Source organism: Tiliqua scincoides, chromosome 5, assembly GCF_035046505.1.
Source record: "Tiliqua scincoides isolate rTilSci1 chromosome 5, rTilSci1.hap2, whole genome shotgun sequence".
In the NCBI taxonomy this organism is placed as follows: Eukaryota; Metazoa; Chordata; class Lepidosauria; order Squamata; family Scincidae; genus Tiliqua; species Tiliqua scincoides.
Window position 1 is genome coordinate 45,967,823 of NC_089825.1, and position 20,237 is coordinate 45,988,059.

Here is a 20,237-nt window from a genome sequence, read left to right on the forward strand (position 1 = left end):
GTAACAATGGCATTGTTCTATTAAAAATGGTTATTGTTACATGTATCAATATGTTAGACTTCACAAGTCATGTTAGTCTACCTTTTAATAGTGTGCACATAATGCATGCTGCCCTTTTCTTCCTCATTTTCTGTTTTAAAATGTTAATGTCGGGTTGTAAGCCTTTTTGGAAACAAGTTAGTTGCCACTGTACCTCTGGAACTCAGAATACGTTTTATTCATTGTGGGTTGCTACCACATTTCAGGAGAGTTAGAGAAAGGAAACAAAATTTTCCCACAATGCTGTGGACTGATGCTAGGTTAGGGGCATTGTGGGAGAAAGCTGCAACAAGATCCAGTCTTTGGGAAGTTGGCAGTAGTAGTAGTAGTAGTAGTAGTAGTAGTAGTAACTTTATTGTCATTGTGCTACAGCACAACAAAATTTATGCACCTTTGAGATACAAGCATAAATATATATTACAATTCCAACAATCACACTCAACACACTCACCCACACATTCTATACAAAATACATCATAATATAAAAATAGTATAACAGACCATAATGCCCAGGAGCATGGTAACAACTATATCGCCTTATTCAACGTAGTTATGGCTATGGGATAAAAACTGTTCAGGAATCGTGTGGTGCGTGCTCGAATAGTTCTGTATCGTCTACCTGAAGGCAACAGTTCAAAGAACTTATGAGCCAGATGGAAGGGGTCTCTCAGAAACAGCGAGATGTATAGATGTCCTCCAAAGCTGGTAGATGAAGGTTGATGATGTGCTGCATGATCTTAATAATTCTCTGCAGAGCTTTTTTGTCCCCTGCAGAGCAATTTCTGTACCACACCAAGATATCATAGGTTAGGACACTCTCAATGGTGCAATGATAGTAAGACACAAGCAGCCACTATGACAAATTTAACCTCCCAAGCTTCCTCAGAAAATATAACCGCTTTTGTGCCTTTTTTATCAACATGCTGGTGTTAATAATCCATGAGAGGTTCTCTGTGATGTAAATACCTAGGAATTTGAAACTAGCAACCCTCTCCACCTCCTCACCATTTATGTATAATGGTGTGTGTACATCCCTCTTTTTCCAGAAGTCAATTATAAGTTCTTTAGTTTTTTTGATGTTAAGTGAGAGATTAACTGTTACCCTGCACATGCCTGATCTTGTCTGATCTTGGAAGCTAAGCAGGGTCAGGCCTGGTTAGTACTTGGATGGGAGACCGCCTGGGAATACCAGGTGCTGTAGGCTTATACCATAGTCTTTCGAGACTGAAGGTTGCCAACCAAGTGAGAGATTATTTTCTTTGCACCACAATAACAACTCCTGTACCTCAATGCTCTGTGATGGGTGTTCCCCCTCCTCCCGTGCCTTGTGCCTGCCTGCCAAGTACAGAATTTGGTGATATCATGGAAGATTAAAGAATGTGTTGTGCACTGATAAACAGTGCCTTGTCCTTTCACTCTTTTGGGGACAGGACCCTTGCAGAAGATACAGAAGTTTCCATTTGGGAAAGCATTTTTGCTGCATGTGATAAAGTGGGCTCTGGTACATGGAAATTGATACTACAGTAAATATGTTAGTCTCAAGACAAGTATTGCAAAGCTAATTGTTCATTAAAAAAATAGATTTAATGGAACTGAGAAATATTCTGGAATTATTTCTTGACCCCTCTATATTGCGCCACTTGTCAGCACAGTAGTCATAAACATGTGATAAAAACACTGTCCATAAGGATTGCTTTGAAACCCTTTGACACTTAATAGAACATTACTAATCCTACCTTCTTCTCAAAGTGGTGGTACCCGAGTGCTCCAGGTTTGGAGTGGCACCCTCAGCTAGTGACCTCTGCTAGATCTGTAAAGGTTGAGAAGGGTGTTACCTTTATTGTAGGCTTGTTTTTTTTAAATCTTTTCCTTTTATGTTGCTACCACAGACAGATCACTAACTATCACTATTGGCAGGAATGCCCTTTTTCCCACAATGCACTGGACTGATGCTAGGACCAGTCCTTTGGGGTTAATTGGCAGTGGTTTGTAGTGAGTTTTTCCAGGGTGCTGGAGCCTTACTAGCTGCCCAAGGATATCTGGGCCTGGTGCATAGAATTCTTCAGCACTGATGTGTTAAAAGGAAGCAATTGCTTGTGTGGATCTTCATGTATGATGAAGATTACGTATGAACCTCATGTGCCTTGCATTAGCAGCAATTCAGACTGTTTGATGATAAATGCCATTGAGATCAATGGGATTTAAGTGTTGCTGATTCAACTACTGTGCCCATGATGTGCAAGTAAGTTCAATGAGATTTGTGAACAGCAAAATTGTTAGTTCTATTAAAGGTGGCTTTGATAATGTAGCAAATACTCTATGTGATAAAATCTGTATGTAAGTAAGGGCCGAATCCTATCCAACCTTCCAGCACTGATCCAGCCGTACCAATGAGACATGCACTGCGTCCTGTGGTAGGGGGACAGCCAGGGAGGTCTCCTCCAGGTAAGGGAATTTTGTTCCCTTTTGTCAGGGCTGCATTGCAGCTGCACTGGCGCTGGAAAGTTGGATAGGATTGGGCCCTAAGTGAGCAAATGGGTTCCTCGGTATTAATACAATTTCTTCAAATGCATTTCATGTTGTGTCCTGTTGCCTGATATGCCAGGGTGCAAGGGTTTTATGTGGACTGCATTTTTTAAAGCCCATTTGGCTCAAATATTTTGCTGTTAGAAATATCATTCAGTGTTTTTCTGCTGTGTTGTTCAGATGGCCCAATGTACTACACTATACATAAACCGATTGCGCAGTCTTTTCGCTTTTCTAAGGGAGGGTTTGCACAGTCACTTCTCAGTCTGATGCCTGGAAAATCTTTTAAAAGTTTAAACGATGACATGCCATCAAGGAACGCAAGATGTAAGGTGAAAGGGGCAAATGTGTAAGTAGTGGGCAGAATGATAATTAAACTGAGTTTTAAGAGGCATCTTTTTAAATTAAAGCCATTGTATATATTAAAACTGGGGGCTGAGATGATTAGGCATCTTGCAAGCAATTCCTTTGAAGTCAGTAGGTACTGCTCTATCCTGGCATGGGGGACATGGAAAGCAGGAGCCATTGATGTGATTTTAATATTAACGAGAATGATCGTGCAATGTGCTGAGCAGTCATATTTCCCTCTGAAGTGAATCGAAGTTAAGGCTGTTCAACAGATGTTCAAGGCATCTCACAACTTGGCACTGTCTCATCACCAGAACTTTGTTTTAAAAAACTGGAAGATAAAGGTCAGGTATCATCAGATGTTTTAAATATGTCTTTCTTGTGTGCCTAAGAGCTCTGCTGAAAGCACGCGCGCACAAAATTTTGTAAGCTAATTTTTAGATTCAGAAGTCATACAGTACTTTTATGCAAATTAATGAGAGTACGTAAGCATGTCTAATTAAGGACATTGGGCTGCCAATATTACAGGGTCTTGTGATGAAATCTGGAATTAACTGCCAGGGAATTAGTCTTGGCTTCAGAATGTGGAAGGCTCTGAGTAATAGAACTTTAAAGGCCTGAGTCTATCCAACTTTTCAGCGCTGATGCAGCTGCAATCCCTCCCCCCAGGTCAGGGAACAAGCATTCCCTTACTTTGTAGAGGCCTCTATGACTGCTCCCTTCCACTGCAGGATGCAGTACATGCCTCATTGGCACAATTGCATCAGCACTGGAAAGTTGGATAGGATTGGACTGTAAGTAGCAGAACCCTATTAGCTGTCAATTTTGTTAAATTTTTATTTCTATATCTCAGGGTTCCTCAAACTGTAGGTAGCGGCCGATGTCCAGTGGGTCTTGGGTTGGACCCTTCCACCTGCCCTTGTGTCCCACTGAATCCAAATTGGAACCCTTCAAACGCAATTGGGTCAGACAGAGCCTCAGCATGCCTCAGAAGTCCTCCGTGGGCCTCCAGAAGCAACCAGAAAGTCACTTCCAGTTTACTTCTGGGTTCATGAAAGTGACTTCCAGTTGCTTAAGAGGCCTGCAGAAGCCTTCTGAGGCCTGCAAAGGCACCAGAGAAGGAGGGGAGTTGCAGCACCCTCTGCCGCAGAACAGGTGGGTCATGGTAGGAGAAAGTCTAAGCCCTGCTTTCTCCTACTTGCTGTCCTGCTGCCTTTTCCTAATAAGCAACATAGAGCATGATAGATTCACTTGGCCAGACAAGGAGGTAACATCCTTCCCTCAGGTTCCATTACCCCTAAAATTACACTGCAACTCTCAAGAACACACTGTCACCACTGGGTCTATTTATGTAAGATTCAGTTTTTCAGGAAGCCTTGTTTGTGCCCCTCATTATTTTAAAGCAGGTTTGAAAATATCGTAGCAAAGACACATCTGCTCCTGCAACACACAAATTCTAAATTAGAACAAACTCTAATTTATGATTTCCGTGCCCACATATCAAGAGTCGTCAATGGCTGATTTAGGGTTTATTCATTTGAGTGTACTCATTTCTGAATAAGTGCCATGGAAACCAATTGCAGCTTGGCATCTGCCTTATTTCTTATAATGTCATGACACTATTGATTTTGTGCACCTCAAAAATTCAAATGAGTCCAAGCCCTCTGGCTCATTACATATTTCTAATGTGAACCTCCCCCCCCCCCATCATGAACTTGCTGATGGCTCAGACATATGAGATTTATTTTTGAGCTTCTCATTTGTCAAGTGTCAATTTAATGAGGACAACCTATCTACCTAGCATTGTGCAAGTCAAAAGAATGGTTTGAAAAGAAAATGGATTTAAACAATAGCAGCAATAATATTTAGTTCAGGCAGCAATGGAGCTGAACTAGATGCCTTGCTTTAGCCCAAGGAGGGTAGATTTATGGCCTTGGAGCAGTTGTCAAGTCAAACATTCCTCTATATCTTCCCACCCCAACCTATATACAGCAAACGGTAAAGAGTGATATTGTGTACAAGGCTATTACACTTTCACTTTGGCCTGCTTAATGTCCTTGACACATACCAATTTCATTCCACGACAGCCAGTATGCAAATTGACGAAAAGCTCCATTAGGTTGTTCAGGGCTAGGGAAGCCCATCTGTCAGTGACTGTGACATTTCCTAGCCTAGATTCTCATGTGGGAAACTGTCCTTGAGATACCCAGACAGATGAGTTTCCTCTAGTGTCTCATGTTCTCAGAATCTAAGGGAAGTAGTCATACATTTTTATTGCCTTGACACTTTTGGTGATATGTGGTCCCTCAACTCTCTCTCTCTCTCTCTCTCTCTCACTCACACACACACACACACACACACACGGCAAAATATAGGAGGAAAAAAGTTGTTTTAAATAGCAAGTTTCCCATTCCTTGACATTATTTGATAAATCTAATATACTTTTGCTAGGAAAAATCATGGCACGGAACACAAGCAATTTTATGAATTCTCCACTATCATGATTTGTGTGTGTGTGTTTAAATTCTTCTTCTTCGAAGGCCTGAATCTGGTTAGAATCTGAATGAGACGCTGATTCACTGTATGCCAAATCTGAAATGTGGTTATAATTGAAAAAGGCTAAAAGAGCAATGTGATGAAAGTGGATGAACGAAAAGGTATCTCTGGGGTTCCAACAAGTCCAGGTCGTTAATGCAGCTCTCTGAAGTGACTCTGATGTCACTACTGATATTGGTCTCTGCAGTAACAACAGGGATTGAGTTCTGTCCTGTACCTGATTCCCTAATTCCTCAAATCTGTCATCTGACTGTTCCAGGGATGGGGATGTGCCTTTTTGCCTGGAGCAGTGTGGGGCCAAGTACTGTGTCTGTGAATCTGATGGGACTTGCAGGCCCAGTAAACAGCAACAGAGATCACGTACACTGATATAGATCGTTGTGCAGTTTTGGTAGTAACGCCTCTTTGGCTGGTGATGAGAGATTCACCTTCATGGAAAGTATTTATTTTCTTGGGATATGTTTCTCAAGGGCCACAGAGTGTGCTAAGATCCAATGTGAACTACTGCTCTTTTTTAGCTTTGGTCTCCTGGCCTCCCACCTAGGAATACGGTAAGCTCTCTGTAGTGCATCTTTGTTGAATTATGTGTGAAGAGGTCCAGGCAGATTTTTGTTTCACTTCCATATGAGAAAAAAATTGAGAACTCTTGCTTTTCAAGTATTATCCTTTATTTTAGATAGCTCTAGAACAGGGGTGCCCAAAGTTTTTGGCAGGAGGGCCACATCAGCTCTCTGACACTGTGTCGGGGGCCGGGGGAAAAAAAGAATTAATTTACATTGAAAATCTGAATAAATTTACATAAGTTTACATAAATGAATATATTAAAGATGAACTTATATGAATGAATGAAGGTCTTGCAATAGCTCAATGCCTATAAAAGGCCTTGCACAAAGCAAGGTTGGCCTTTCCTTTGCTGCTGCTACTGCATCACAGACGTGAAACAGCAAGCAGTGGAGGGAGCTCTCATCACACTGCTCACACGAAAGGTCAAACAGTCGCCCTCATGCTGAGAGAAGTTGCATTGGGCCAGTGCGTGCTTCAACAAATCTCTGGAGGGCCAGAGGCTCATTGGATATTGGGGGCTCCCTGAGGGCTACATTGAGAGGCCTCGAGGGCCGCAAGTGGCCCCCGGGCCGGGGTTTGGGCACCCCTGCTCTAGAACATGCTGGTTGCTATACTAAAGAACACAACCATTTCCCTATTATACCCTTCACTTAAAAAAGAAGATGGATTTGGCAGCTGTAGTGACCAACTAATGAGCATGATGGTCAAGGTGCAGGTTTAAAAAGGCATTTGCTGATGTTGGGTTGACGATCTGCAAGCAGAGAGAAGAATTTAAAAGAGCCCATGCTGAACAGGCCCAGCACTGCTTTCCTGGTTTGAAAGGAAGCCACTGTGCCTTGCTGTGTGCGGTATGGAATCCCCAGAGGCAGGTTACAGCAGTAACAGCAATTCTGTACCTTTGCTGCAAATCCACAGCCACTTACATACTTCTGCTTTTCCTACCAATTCACGGGCAAGAGAATGCTTTTGTTATTTTTATAAAGGAAAGGTGGAAACAAAGTTTTTGTTCAATCACCTCCGAGAACTAGATATAAATAGTGCAGTAGGAGAAACTGCAGTGGACAGTGTGGTACAATGAGTAGGTAGGTGGTAGAAAGTGAAATGTTGGCACTTTTTTAGCAATATGAAATCAAAATGGGCAGGAGGTCTGGTCTAGAGGGTAGAGCCTCCATTTGCCTGAAGATAACATCCACAAGGTCGCCAGTTCGAGGCCACCGGCACCGTGCGACCTTGGAGCAGCTGACAAGCTGAAGCCGAGCCATTCCATCTGCTCTGAGCATGGGAGGATGGAGGCCAGAATGTGAAGCCAGATTGGAACGAAACACCTTGAATGTAGTGGTTCTTGAAAGAAAGAACCTTCTTTCAAATTGTAAAAATCCCTACGGGGATTTAAATAAGCCTGCCTATGTAAACCGCCTTGAATAAAGTCTTGAATAAAGACCAAGAAAGGCGGTATATAAATACCTGTATTATTATTTATTATTAAGAGGCAAAGAGTGCACTTTTTATGTTAAATCATTAAAGCTGTATCTTATAAACAGACAATCATTTTGAGGCAATGGCGTAGCAAGCGTGGGGCGGAGCGTTGACCCACCCTGGGCATGAGCTATAAGGTCATGCTCCCCTTTCCATGTCCCCCTCTTCAGCAACATGTTGCTTGCCTAGATTCTCATGTGGGAAGCTGTCCTTGAGATACCGAAACAGATGAGTTTCCTCTAGTGTCTCATGTTCATGTTATACTAACTTGTTTGGGGGATCCTTTGTATCCTTGTAAGAATACTTTGCTTCTACATGTTAAAAAAACTATTAAAGAAAGAGACAAGTAGTGGTGGCAATGTTGGTATCATGTGATGCTTGCATTCAACACAATGCATGTCTGTAGCTGGCTGCGCTTGAATTGTTGCAGCTAAAATCATAGCTACTAATTTCCTCCATGAATCACTGCACTGAGGACAGTTCTGAAGCAAATGCTAACACGGTGACAATGTTTATGCAGATAATTAAAGCTAAATGCTTGTTAATAGACTGATAACAGCAAAGAATGCTGTCACATATTTTTCTTGGGGGGGGAGAATTGTCTCAAGAAAATGGAGGAGGGTATATGATGGCTTAACAGAAAGACGCTTAGTAGGTAAACTTGTCAAAGCACTAAACAAAACAATTATCAAATGAGGATAAAGAGACTAATCTTGCCACCGCTTTGCCATCTGTGGTATCATTTGCGGTGATGTCGGATACTATAATTTTCCAGTTGCAGATTATCTGGATAAAATATTGAAATGGCATTTTTCCCATTATTGCTTTAAAAAAAAAATTATCTCAGCTTTTGCTAATTATTTGTTTAGAGTTTGTGGTCACTGTTAATATACAGGTCAAACATTTAATGATGTGTGTATTGAATCCAGAGAGGTTTTTTCTGGTTTTGTATTGTCTACTGAATCCAAATAGTAAGAGACTTGTGGCTCCAAGACTATCTGCTTCCATGTGGCTTAGGTTTCATGGTCTAGAGCAGGGGTGTCCAAAGTTTTTGGCAGCTCTCTCACTGTGGGGAAAAAAAGAATTAATTTACATTTCAAATTTGAATAAATTTACATAGATTCACATTAATGAATATATTAAAGGTGAACTTATATGAATGAATGAAGGTCTTGCAATAGCTCAAGGCCTATAAAAGGCCAAGCATAAAGCAAGGCCAGCCTTTCCTTCCCTGCCACTGCTGCACCACAGACGTGAAACAGCAAGCAGTGGAGGGAACCTTCGTCCCACAGCAGTCAAACAGTCGCCCTCACGCTGAGATCAGTTGCATCCGGCCAGTGTGGGCTCCAACAAATCTCCAGAAGGCCAGAGGCTCATTGGAGACTGAGGGTTCCCTGAGGGCCACATTTAGAGGCCTTGAGGGCCGCAAGTGGCCCCAGGGCCGGGATTTGGGCACCCCTGGTCTAGAGCAGTGTTTCTCAAACTGTGGGATGGGACCCACTAGGTGGGTCACAAGCCAATTTCTGTTGGATCACATAGCACCTAGCTCAGCCGCCATTAAAAATATAGAAAATACAGGGTACAGAGCTGCTGGGCAAGGCAGGCTCCCTGTGGTAGAGAGGTATGATGCTTTGCCCTGAATAGGTGGGAAGATGGGATGCTGGAAAGGGGGGGAGGGCTGTGTGGTTGGAGAAGGATCCAAGTCCAAATCTGCATTCTGCTTTGACCTCTGAGCTGGAATGTTTGAATTTCAAGTTATAAAAAATAACATTGTGAACGCACTGTGTAATGGGACCCTTGGCTGATCACAGCTTAGGTTTGAAGCCTAAATTGATGATGGTACTTCTTCTGGCCATGACATCACTTTCTGGTCAATGATATCATTTCTGGTGGGTGTTGACTGATTGGCATTCTAAAAAGCGGGTCCTGTGCTAAAAAGTTTGAGAGTTACTGGTCTAGAACCTCTGTCCTCAGAGATGTTAGATGAACCAGGCTACAAAACATAATCCACAATAAAGCTGTTAGTCTTTCTGGTGTCCCAAGACCTTTTGCTACTGGTAACACTATGTCATAGTCAATATTATGCTTTTTTGCTTTGACTGTGTTAGATTTTGTGAGTTCATCTTGATTGATACCTTAGTGCATCTGAGGCACTACCCACTCAGGCAGGGATCTCTCCTGAGAAATTTTGCTAGTTTTCTCAATTATTTTTTTCTTTCCTGTGGAATTCTTCCATGTTTTACCGCCACCATCCTAACTGTTCAGGCTGTCAGAGAGACTTGTATTCTGTTTTCAAAATATTGTTCCCATTATCTACTGTATTTATCTCCATTGGGTAGTCCAACCAAAGCAGCTAATGTGAGTAGGCGGATGGGGAAATCAATGTTCAGTATGATATAAATAAAAAGAAAATTGGTTTATTTTAAAGGATATCAGAAATCACATGGTATATGGGCATAAAAGAAAGAAATAGTTCTCATATTGGCAGAAAAGCATAGCAAAGCATGCTGTAGTTGACTTGGATGAACAAGAGGTTGGACTAGATCAGGGGTGCTCAATAGGTGGATCGCGATCTACTGGTAGATCGCGAGGCAAAATGAGTAGATCGCGGAGTGCCGCCCCCCCCTTTTCAGGTGCCTCTGGGAGGAAACGCCGGGAGTAAGGCCCATTGTACTCAATGGGGCTTACTCCCAGGTAAGTGTGGCTAGGATTGCAGCCTCACAGCCTAATCCTAGGCATGTGTCTACTCAGGAGTAAGTCCTGTTATACTCAGTGGGGCTCAAGGTACACCAACATACATTGTACACATAAATGTTATATGTTATGATGGCGCGAACATTGTAAAAAAAATTCTGGTAGATCTCCGGGCCTTGCTGGGTTTCAAAGTAGCTCTCGAGCCAAAAAAGTGTGAGCACCCCTGGACTAGATAATCTCCAAGGTACAAACCAACTCTATTATTCTATGATTCTGTGAAAAAGAAGGGGGGGGAGTAAAAAGACCTACAGGATTCTTCAGCAAAAGCCACCCATCACTGTCCCGCCAGGATGAAATACCAAGCAAGATCTTTTATCTTTTATTATACTGTATTGTATTTTATTGTTATGAGCTGCCTTGGGCCTTTTATTGTAAAAGGAAAAGGCAGGATAAACATGATTTAGAACAATAAATAAGTCAATAAGTCCCCCAAAGCTTACACAGTTCTGGGAGTACTTTTGTTTTCAGTTGAAGTTAGCTGCATATCACATGGCCTTTGATGGCTCCAGGCTTTTCCTCTAACCTAGGCATAAGATAGAGAACTTTTTTTTAAAATCTTGGGATCCACCTTTCTACAAAGGATTACTGTTGTCCATGCTGTCCACTCCCCTAGTGATGGGGCCAATGAATGCTGACATTTTTACAAAGAGACTTTAAAAAGAAGGGCTTGTGAAAAGCCAGTGAGGCCAAAGTTAAAGCATGGAGTTGCTGCCAAGGAATAGAACTAACACTTTAAATGGGTTGGCTGCTTTCCAAGAACGTAATGCAAAGAGTCAGAATCCACAGCTTGCTCCCTCTGTGTTAGGATTCAGGCAAAGGAAATTGAGAATGCATGCACATCTGCAGCAAGGCTGCTTGAAATGGGTTTGTTTTGGCTTTGGAACATGGAACTGGTCTGAGCAAACCTAAGCCATCCTGCCAATATATGCCATTTCCATCACAGCATCTGTTTCTGATTATGGAGAACCATTTTCGAGGTTGGCAGCTTTTCCCTGCCAGATACTGAATTTTTTTTCAGGGTGGCCTGAACAAAAATGGGATAGGTACATCTAGTTGATCAGGTCTAATTGCACAAATGCTCAGGCATGTACCCAACACTTGACAAGTGCAATGGACACCAGTGATTTGTACCCTTTTGGGGAAGGTTGGATTGTGGTTCATTATGTGCAGAGTCCATGAAGGTGTCACAGCAGCCATGTTTTTACCAGTTGACCGTCCTAGATTTGCTTCAAACTTGTCTGTGTTGTTTTCTGTGGTATTGACTGCTTTATAGAGATGCTGGCAAACTTATCCAAGTTCAGTTTTGGAAAAAACTTTGGAGGTTGTTAATAGATAATTGCAAACAAGAGAAATGAGCATTCCTGCCAACTAGCTCTTCAAATGCATTCTTCCTTGTTCCTGTTCTTTTCCTTACCAATCCATGGAGGACCAACAGAGGTGAAGGCATGTGGTGAGTGAAGAGGCTTTTTTCCTCTCCACACACCCTGGTTCTACAGAGCAAGGCCCTGAAGGGAATGGCACTTTGGTCCTTATAATTTTCCTCTTTCAGTAGCCAATGATAATCTTAGAGTGCACTCTGTTGATCACTTCAGGGTTAATCAAAACTTGCTGCGCCATGTAAGTGGAAAGCTGACTTGGTTCAGGGTATAGGTTGGCATTCATCTCTACTTGTAGTGGTGTTCTTGTGATGTTATTCTAACATAAACCAATATATATATTCCTGTGAAAACCTATTCATTACAGTGTATATGTTCAAAACATTCGTACTTTGTTGTTGAGGAGAGTTGAAACCTTTTTAAAATTTTGCTAAACATTGTAATGTAACAGTGTTTACACTAGTGTAACATAGTGTAGGTCCAATGCTGCTTTTCATCCCAAAGAGCCATAAATTTTGAGATGAATGCAATTTACTTTGTCCATTGGGTGAGCTCTCATAAACAGGGAGATTGTATAATATGGTATCACCTTGAGGATATTTAGATCTGGTCCATCAGAGGATCCACCTGGCCAAGCTACTCCCTGACCTCTCAGTATTGGTGGCATTGATAGTGCCCCATTTTTCTCACTGGGCAGGTGAGGGTGTTATGGGAGGGCCCAGAACCTCCAGTAACCTCATGCCAGCACTTATTTAGATTTCATAGCATATAAGTAATTGCCTTACACCATCTCAGAACATTAGCCCATCTAGGTCAGTATTCTCTGAATTGACTGGCTCTGGCTTTCCAGGGTTTCAGACAAGAGTCTTTCCCAGCTTATGTAGAGATGTTGAGGATTGAACCTGGGATCTTCTGCACGCAAGACATATGCTCTGATGCTGAGCTACAGAACTTCATTTCTTGACCTTTCATGTCTCCCCTACCCTGTCATACTCTGACCTAGTCACATTTGTGATGGCTATAAAGCCCAACACAACTGCTCTCAGCTTAAGGGTGACTGTCCAACCTCTTGTGTGAGCTGTGGGATGAGGGCTTCCTCCACTACTTGCTGTTTCACATGTCTGATGCAGCAGTGAAGGAAAGGCCAGACGTACTTTGTGCAAGGCCTTTTATAGGCCTTGAGCTATTGCAAGACCTTCATTCATTCATATAAATTTCATCTCTAATATATTCATTTATGTAAATTTATTCAAATTCAAAATGTAAACAAATTCTATTTTTTCCCAGCCCCTGACACAGTATCAGAGAGATGATGTGGCCCTCCTGCCAAAAAGTTTGGACACCCCTATTCTAGAGAATATTTTTGGATAGAGTTTTCACCAAGTCACAATCAGTCTCCCCTACCCTGTCATCCTCGAACACTACCCCTCTTCTTAGTTGTTAAAATGTCATATTCCCTTTGTAATCTAACCAGCTTCTGCAGATAGCATGATGAGGCATGTTTCCAGACATCTGGAAGAAGCCTGTGGTGAATACAGGCACACATTCCAGAGGTAAACACTGAGACACAATCTATCTCTTCTTGACTTTGCATTCTCCTTTCCGAAGAATAGTTTGCAAAGTTATCAAATTGTAACTTCTGGTACTAGGATGGAATCTTTTTAAGCAAGTTGAGTAGTCTACCTGATATAGAAACACAGTTGCAGTGGAATCTTATATCTCTTTACTCAGCACTGTGTTCTACTATGCACAATGGGGTCCACTCCCTAGTAAGTATATCTAGGATTGCTGTTTTAGAGTTGTATTCAATTTTACAAACTGTATGACTGCAAAGGGAATACCTTGAATGCACAGTGGCTTGGATGTAAAGTTGCTTTGCCTTGCAGTGGAAGAGCATAGCCTTAAATCATGACCCCAAAGCCAGAGTTGTTCTGCCTGTGCAAACTTTTGCACATACTTTTTTCAAGACATAAGAACAGCCCCACTGGATCAGGCCATCGGCCCGTCTAGTCCAGCTTCCTGTATCTCTCAGCAGCCCACCTTTTCATGGTCTGCTAGAGTTTGTGTGCTATAGGCCTTACTTGTTGTGTTTGTGCAGTACAGTCCCCAATACGTTGCACATTGACACTGTACCGTAGTAATGAATGGGAACTGCACAGGGGGCTGCAGGGACTGACATTTACTTATCAGTCCCTGCAGCAGCCTCCCAGGGATGCAGGGAGCCCTGCGCGACCCTCCAGAGGGCTCCCCAGCCTGCAAAAAGTGAAAGCGGAGTGATCGCGCTCCACTTCTGGTTTTGTGGAAGCAGAGCGCGACTGCTCCGCTTTCACTTTCTGGAAGCTGGGGAGCCCCGCAGACAGTCGTGCAAGGGCTTCCCTCACCCCTGGGAGCCTGCTGCAGGGACTGATAAGTAAATGCCAGTCCCTGTAGCCCCCTTAGCGATGCGATCCTGGGGATCGCGTCACTGCCTTCCCCACTCCCACACAAAAACTCCCTGAGAGTTTGAGAACTGCAGGCATAAAGTAGCAAGCACCTAAAACACATTTGTGTTTCCTTTACAGCTCATTACAGTTTTAATGTCTTCAAATCTGATACATCAAAGTTAAATGAAAGTGACTTTTACTCAGTTTCAGTAACCTTCAGGAGGTCTGGTCTAGAGGGTAGAGCCTCCATTTGCCTGAAGATTAACATCCACAAGGTCGCCAGTTCGAGGCCACCGGCACCGTGCGACCTAGAAGCAGCTGGCAAGCTGCAGCTGAGCTGTTCCATCTGCTCGGAGCGTGGGAGGATGGAGGCCAGAATGTTAAACCAGATCGGAGTGTAACACCTTGAATGTAGTGGTTCTTGGAAGAAAGAACCTTCTTTCAATTTGTAAAAATCCCTGCGTGGATTTAATAAGCCTGCCTATGTAAACCTCCTTGAATAAAGTCTTGAATAAAGACCAAGAAAGGCGGTATATAAATACTGTATATTATTATTATATTATATTATTCAACCTTCAGGATCCCAATAAATAAATAAAGTATGAGACTGGGGACCCACTGTGGATTCCTCCCCCCTCCTGGGACCCGATCTGCCCTGTCCATGTCCTCATCACCCTCCACTCCCTGCCCCATAACGCTCTCCCAGTACTGTTCACTGTAACCAAGTATTCTTATTAGAGAGAACAGAAAAAATTACCATGAAACCTAGCACTAATGAAAGCTATTTTAGCACAACTGCTAAGAGCTTGAGCAGGACTGGGACATGATTACCTGGTACCTGAAGGAGTATACCAGATGCCAGACAGCAGCTGTTACCCTGCACATGCCTGATCTCGTCTGATCTTGGAAGCTAAGCAGGGTTAGGCCTGGTTAGTACTTGGATGGGAGACCTCCTGGGAATACCAGGTGCTGTAGGCTTATACCATAGTCTTTCGAGACTGAAGGTTGCCAACCATCACCATACCAGATGATACTCTACCAGATACCAGATGCTTTACTGATGATACTCTAGTACAGTGGTCTTCAACCTTTTCTGTTGAAACCACCTTATAAGTTGCCGCGACCCATAAGGTGAAAAACACTGCTCTGTTCTGAGGTCATATAGGCTACGTTTTGAGCTAAATATTTGGCAGACATTTGTGAATGAATTTTGGAGTTGCAAATGGGCTGCAAGATAGATCAAAGTTTTGCTGGGAATGCTTTCAGGTGTCTCAGGTAATTCAGGTAATTACTACATGTACAGGAACAAAAGGTGGCAGTTTACTATAGCTAACTTTTTTATAGATGTAAATCCCATTGGATTTAATGAAACATACTTCTCAGTAGACATGCATATGGTCACACTGCTAGAACTTTGCCTTGTAAAGGCTTAGAAAAACAATTTCAACGAACAGTCATACCTTCATTATTTGTTTCAGCAGTGGAATAACTTTAGAACAAAGAAGATATTTTTTCCTCCCCAACTCTATTAAACTATGCCATATGTTGTTTGACATTCAATGTGTTACTAATGACCATTTCATGCTCATTCAGTTGTATACTCTTATGATGTTTTTGCATCAGACAGAATAGTAGAAATGTCTGAACAGTTGGAGGAAAACATTGTCATGATCCTCCCCTTCTCCACCCCAGATGAGCAACACAGTCCCAGTGCTCTGTCTTCTCTCTAGGAAAATCATTCTCAAAGCGTCGGCACCTGCTACAGAACTATCTGCCCCTTATTGTTCTAGACATTTTGATAAACAGGTCTGTGTTTCAGCAAGGGTGGTGGGTGGGTTCCCATAATTTTTCTTTAAGGTAGGAAGTCTTGCTAGGACAAAAGTTAGAACCATGCAGTGGTGTCATTAGGGGTTTGTGTCAACCGGCGCAGAATCCCAGCTCATCACCCCTGTGTTAGACCTCCTCCAATTGCCCCACCCCTGCTGGCTTTTTGGCTATAACATTTGATAGAATAGAGATATTTCAACGCAGTTTGTTTCATTGCACTCTGCATGAAATTATGCATCTATTGATATACAACATGATGATACTATTCAAAAATACCAAGATTTTAAAAATTTTGGTCAGTAGTGGTGTTGCCCCCCTGTGCACATCACCTGGTGTGGCCCACACCCCCCCCCCCAGTGATGCCAACTATGAAAACTCTTTGCACTGGACACCTGACAGTTTTGGTCAGGGAAGCTAATGCCTCTTAAGGATAATAGTTGGTTTTTTTTAACTTATCCTTGATTAATGTCATCCCTGAATTGAAGAGGTAACAGAAGTTCAGGGTTCAAATCCTGTTGATGTTCATGCTGCTGGTCACTGAACTCAGTTGGACATATCAGGATATTCTGTTTATCCTGAAGTAAATCCTCTCTTTAAGTGGCAGCCCTTTTCCCAAGTGGTTTCTGCTATCTTTACTGGACTTCATTAATGCTAATTATTTATCCACTGTAAGAGAGCTTCAAGCTGGCTGTGCTTGTAATGCTTATCTTTGAAGGCCAGGAAGTCAAATTTTGGAATGTTTCATATGATCACCGCTTCTTCCTTAGTGCCAAGTCCAGAGTAGTTCATATCAATGTATTTATCAGTAGGTGGATTTCCGTGGTTTGCGTATGAATCACACTTACCTAGATCTCATGATATTCTGCCTGCCAGAGACCCTCTTTCTCAATTATAGCTTTGAAGAGTGAACAGCTGGCCTTTGGAATGCTCCAAATTGCATGAAAAGTGCACGCTTTCAAATATATTTTTCCAAGGGGAACATAACACTTTGCCCAAAAAGGGTTTTTCTACTGTCTTCCAGTTTTTGTTTTAGCAGTATCTGGATGTAGCATGCTTCTTGTCAGTGCTGAAATTGGTGAATATTATTTTCCTGAGAACAGTTAGAATCATGTTAGCCTTGTTAAAGAAAAGTAAAACACCCCTAATCCTATGTAGATGGTATCAGAATATGGCTTCCCTTTGACCCACTATATAGTGTTGGCTACAGAGATAATAAATAGTTCCTTTTTAGACAGCAGAGTGGAGAATCATCACAGGGATATCATCACAATTCCAATAAATGTGGGGATGCTATTTATTTACAGAATAAATATGATTTTTCTCAGATTTCATTTTCAATAAGTTCTGCACCCCAACCAGATGTAGTTAGTTAAGAAATGCATTATACATACAGGTATAACCTAATTATCCATGGATTTTTCACCTGTGGTTTTATCTCAATATGATGAGAAGGGCCCTTTAAATCAAAGGAGAAAAGATGTTTAATAATTATCTCATTAATAGGGGAGAGGGCAACCAGCTGACCATCACTCATTCTCTCTCCAGGCACATAGAACAGCCTCACACCCAGGCAAGCAACCCCTCCCTTTCCCTGAGCGCATGAAATAATTCAAGTCATTATCACCTCCTCCATTCTTTCCCTGTCCTGGGCTTCTGGGGAAGGAAGGGAACCCTCGCGAATAACAAGACTCAACCTGTATTAGCTTGTTAACAACATTATGGTTTTAGCTTGTTGTAGTTTGTTCATAAGACTGACTCATAGATGAAGAAGAAAAGCCCAATCTAATGGAGTGGGGAGTGGGTGTTTTGGGTGGGGGAAGGTGGTCTGGAAGGTGGATCGAGACTGGGAGGGGAGTGGGACTGACTGTGGCAGTGCAGGCCGAATCTTAACACCCGTCCCCAGCCTGAGCAGCCTTACACAGGTTGCTCAGATTTGTGCCAGCGATTTCGCTGATGCAGATCCAAGTAGCTGCATAGGGGTGGCTGGAGCATTATTTGGGGTAAGGGGAAAAATATCCCCTCGGCCTGCCTGTTCCAGCGCAGGTTAGGATTAGCCTGCCTGTCCTTTTGGCCTGTATCCTAGAAGCGTAGTCTTAAGGCCCATTTAGTATTCAGTGTCCCTCCAAAAGTACTACAGGGATCTGCCCAAGAAACAGCTGCTCATAAACAGGCAATATCTACAGTTTCACAAGAACTGAGATTTTCATCTAGAGGTAATTGTATGTGAGCAAAATGTTTGCAGCTTTGTTCTTTGTGAAAAGAGTTTATACTTTAAATGAGTAGCAGAAGAAAAATGTTTCAGACCAAAGAATCATGAAATGAAATGTGCAAGGAAAACAGCTTTAGCAGAATTTTCCTTCCATCAGATGAGCCTGGTTTGTTTTTTGGAACAAAACTGGATCTCCTTCAGCCTTTATGGATCATTATTAAATAAATGTATATTATTTTTTCTGCTCCTTGAGCAGTTCCTTAGTGTAGAGTGCTTGGATGGGATATCTTATTATTCATTGTATCCCAATCATGACTATGCATTGTAGCTCACTGACATTCTCTATCCCTTTCCAACCCACATTCCATAGACTAGAACCTGCAAAACACCACCATCACCATCAACTTTGCAAATTTTAAACTCTGCTTGCAGCTTATAGTCTCTTCAGACATGACAAGAGAGGAAAAAGGGAGAAGATAATATTCATTGATTCCTATCATCATGACAGCCTAGCACTCCACAACCTTGGATTATTTCCTGATAACAGAACTGATTGTTACCATGACAAACAATGATGCAGGTTTTATAATGCTATTATTTTATTGAACTTTTGGCTGGAGCTTATATATTATTTCTTATGACAGTTAGTCTAGGCCATAAATTTGATTAATTATTTCCACTTCCCTTTCTCTGTTGTGAACTCTGAAGAACGGAGGATGTGATCTCTTCATTGAATAAGTTTTCCTTTTCCTTTTCTCTTTATATATAGCACAATTTTATTTTTCTTTACAGATTCTCACACCAGATTTATTTTGGGGTAGTTTGACTGAAAATGCTAGATATCCTGTGACTTTTTTTTTAAAGTGATTTTTGTAAATGTTTCATGCAGAATGTTTATTTAATTTGCATCACATCCCTTTCCTGTTGTGGGGGCTCGGGCTGGTGTACATGGAATTTCTAGCTGGTCTCTCATCCTGGTCCTTGACTGGACTCACAGCTACTTAAGGTGAATGCAGTCTCCCTTGATCTGAATTTCAGTTATGTGTTATAGAAAGCACTATGTATGGAGTTCCATATAGTGCCAGCCCAAGACCTCTCTGCACCTGAGGAAGTGCACTAAATGCTGTCCCCCTTGTCCAGCAGAGTGCCAGCTTTGCTTCTACTGCTCATCCCACAAAAGCAAATGAGGAAGCGTGGTGGGGAAGAGAGACACTCTAGCTCACCAATCTTCTTTCCACCACACTTTGTCTTCCACGCATTTCTCCTTTTCCTTCCTGAATCAAGGAAGTGGGGTGAGGCGGTGTGGTCTAGGTGTGCAGATGGAGGAGTCCCCCTACCAACCTACCACTTGTGACAACTGTCTTGATTTGTCACCTCAATAGGCCTACCCCATATGCTATGATCTGAAGGCACATGATTCAAACACCTTATTTGACACATGACACTCTGTTAAGTGTACTGAAAAAGGACATGCAGTTCAACAAATGGGGCAGTCTATCCAAGGATCTTTTAATCTTTCATGTATGTTCTCTAGAGTTCCAGTGGTTACTCCAATCAGTTTTGACTTTTCTACAAGGGTTTCTGCCAGGGATGGAGAATGCTGTCTTGTCCCTTTTCATTTATATGAATAGTGTAAAATTATTTGCTGGGAGATGACATACTTGGCAGAATCCTGTCTAAAAACAATGTTGGCTGGACTCTGTCTCATAGGAGACAATCTACTTGTGCTGTGTTTGTATGATCTGGGATGGCCTGGAGCTTATTTGGGAGTGCACACTTCCAATTCCATATTCCCATGCATTGAAGGGCTACTATTGGCCTGAAGACAACATACTTGATAGAATTTTGTGCAAAAACAAAATTGACATTTTTGAAACAGCTGCATCTCGCTCTGTTGCATTTTGTTTTGCACTCACCTACAAGTCATTCTAAACAACCAGCAAGCAACCTTGCCTACTGAGAAAACACCAGTCTCCTTTTTCCAGGTACATGTAGGTTAAGGAGGGGCAGCATCTATAGGAATTTGATCTGCTTGCACCCAAAACTTTGTCAGGTGCTCTAAACACAGGGTGCTCTAAAAATGCGCTTCATTGGGGGTAGCCTCTGCAGTTCTCTCTTGACCTTAGTAAATAGTTGTAG

At 42.2% G+C, this 20,237-nt stretch overlaps 1 protein-coding gene and 1 pseudogene across 4 annotated transcripts in view; both read left to right on the top strand.

Moving 5' to 3' along the window:
• The window catches only part of RBMS3 (RNA binding motif single stranded interacting protein 3), an 851,530-nt gene that overhangs the window by 441,380 nt on the left and 389,913 nt on the right, over nt 1–20,237 (top strand). The gene's annotated exons all lie outside the window — the stretch shown is intronic.
• On the top strand, nt 14,924–15,040 carry LOC136655146 (5S ribosomal RNA; annotated as a pseudogene).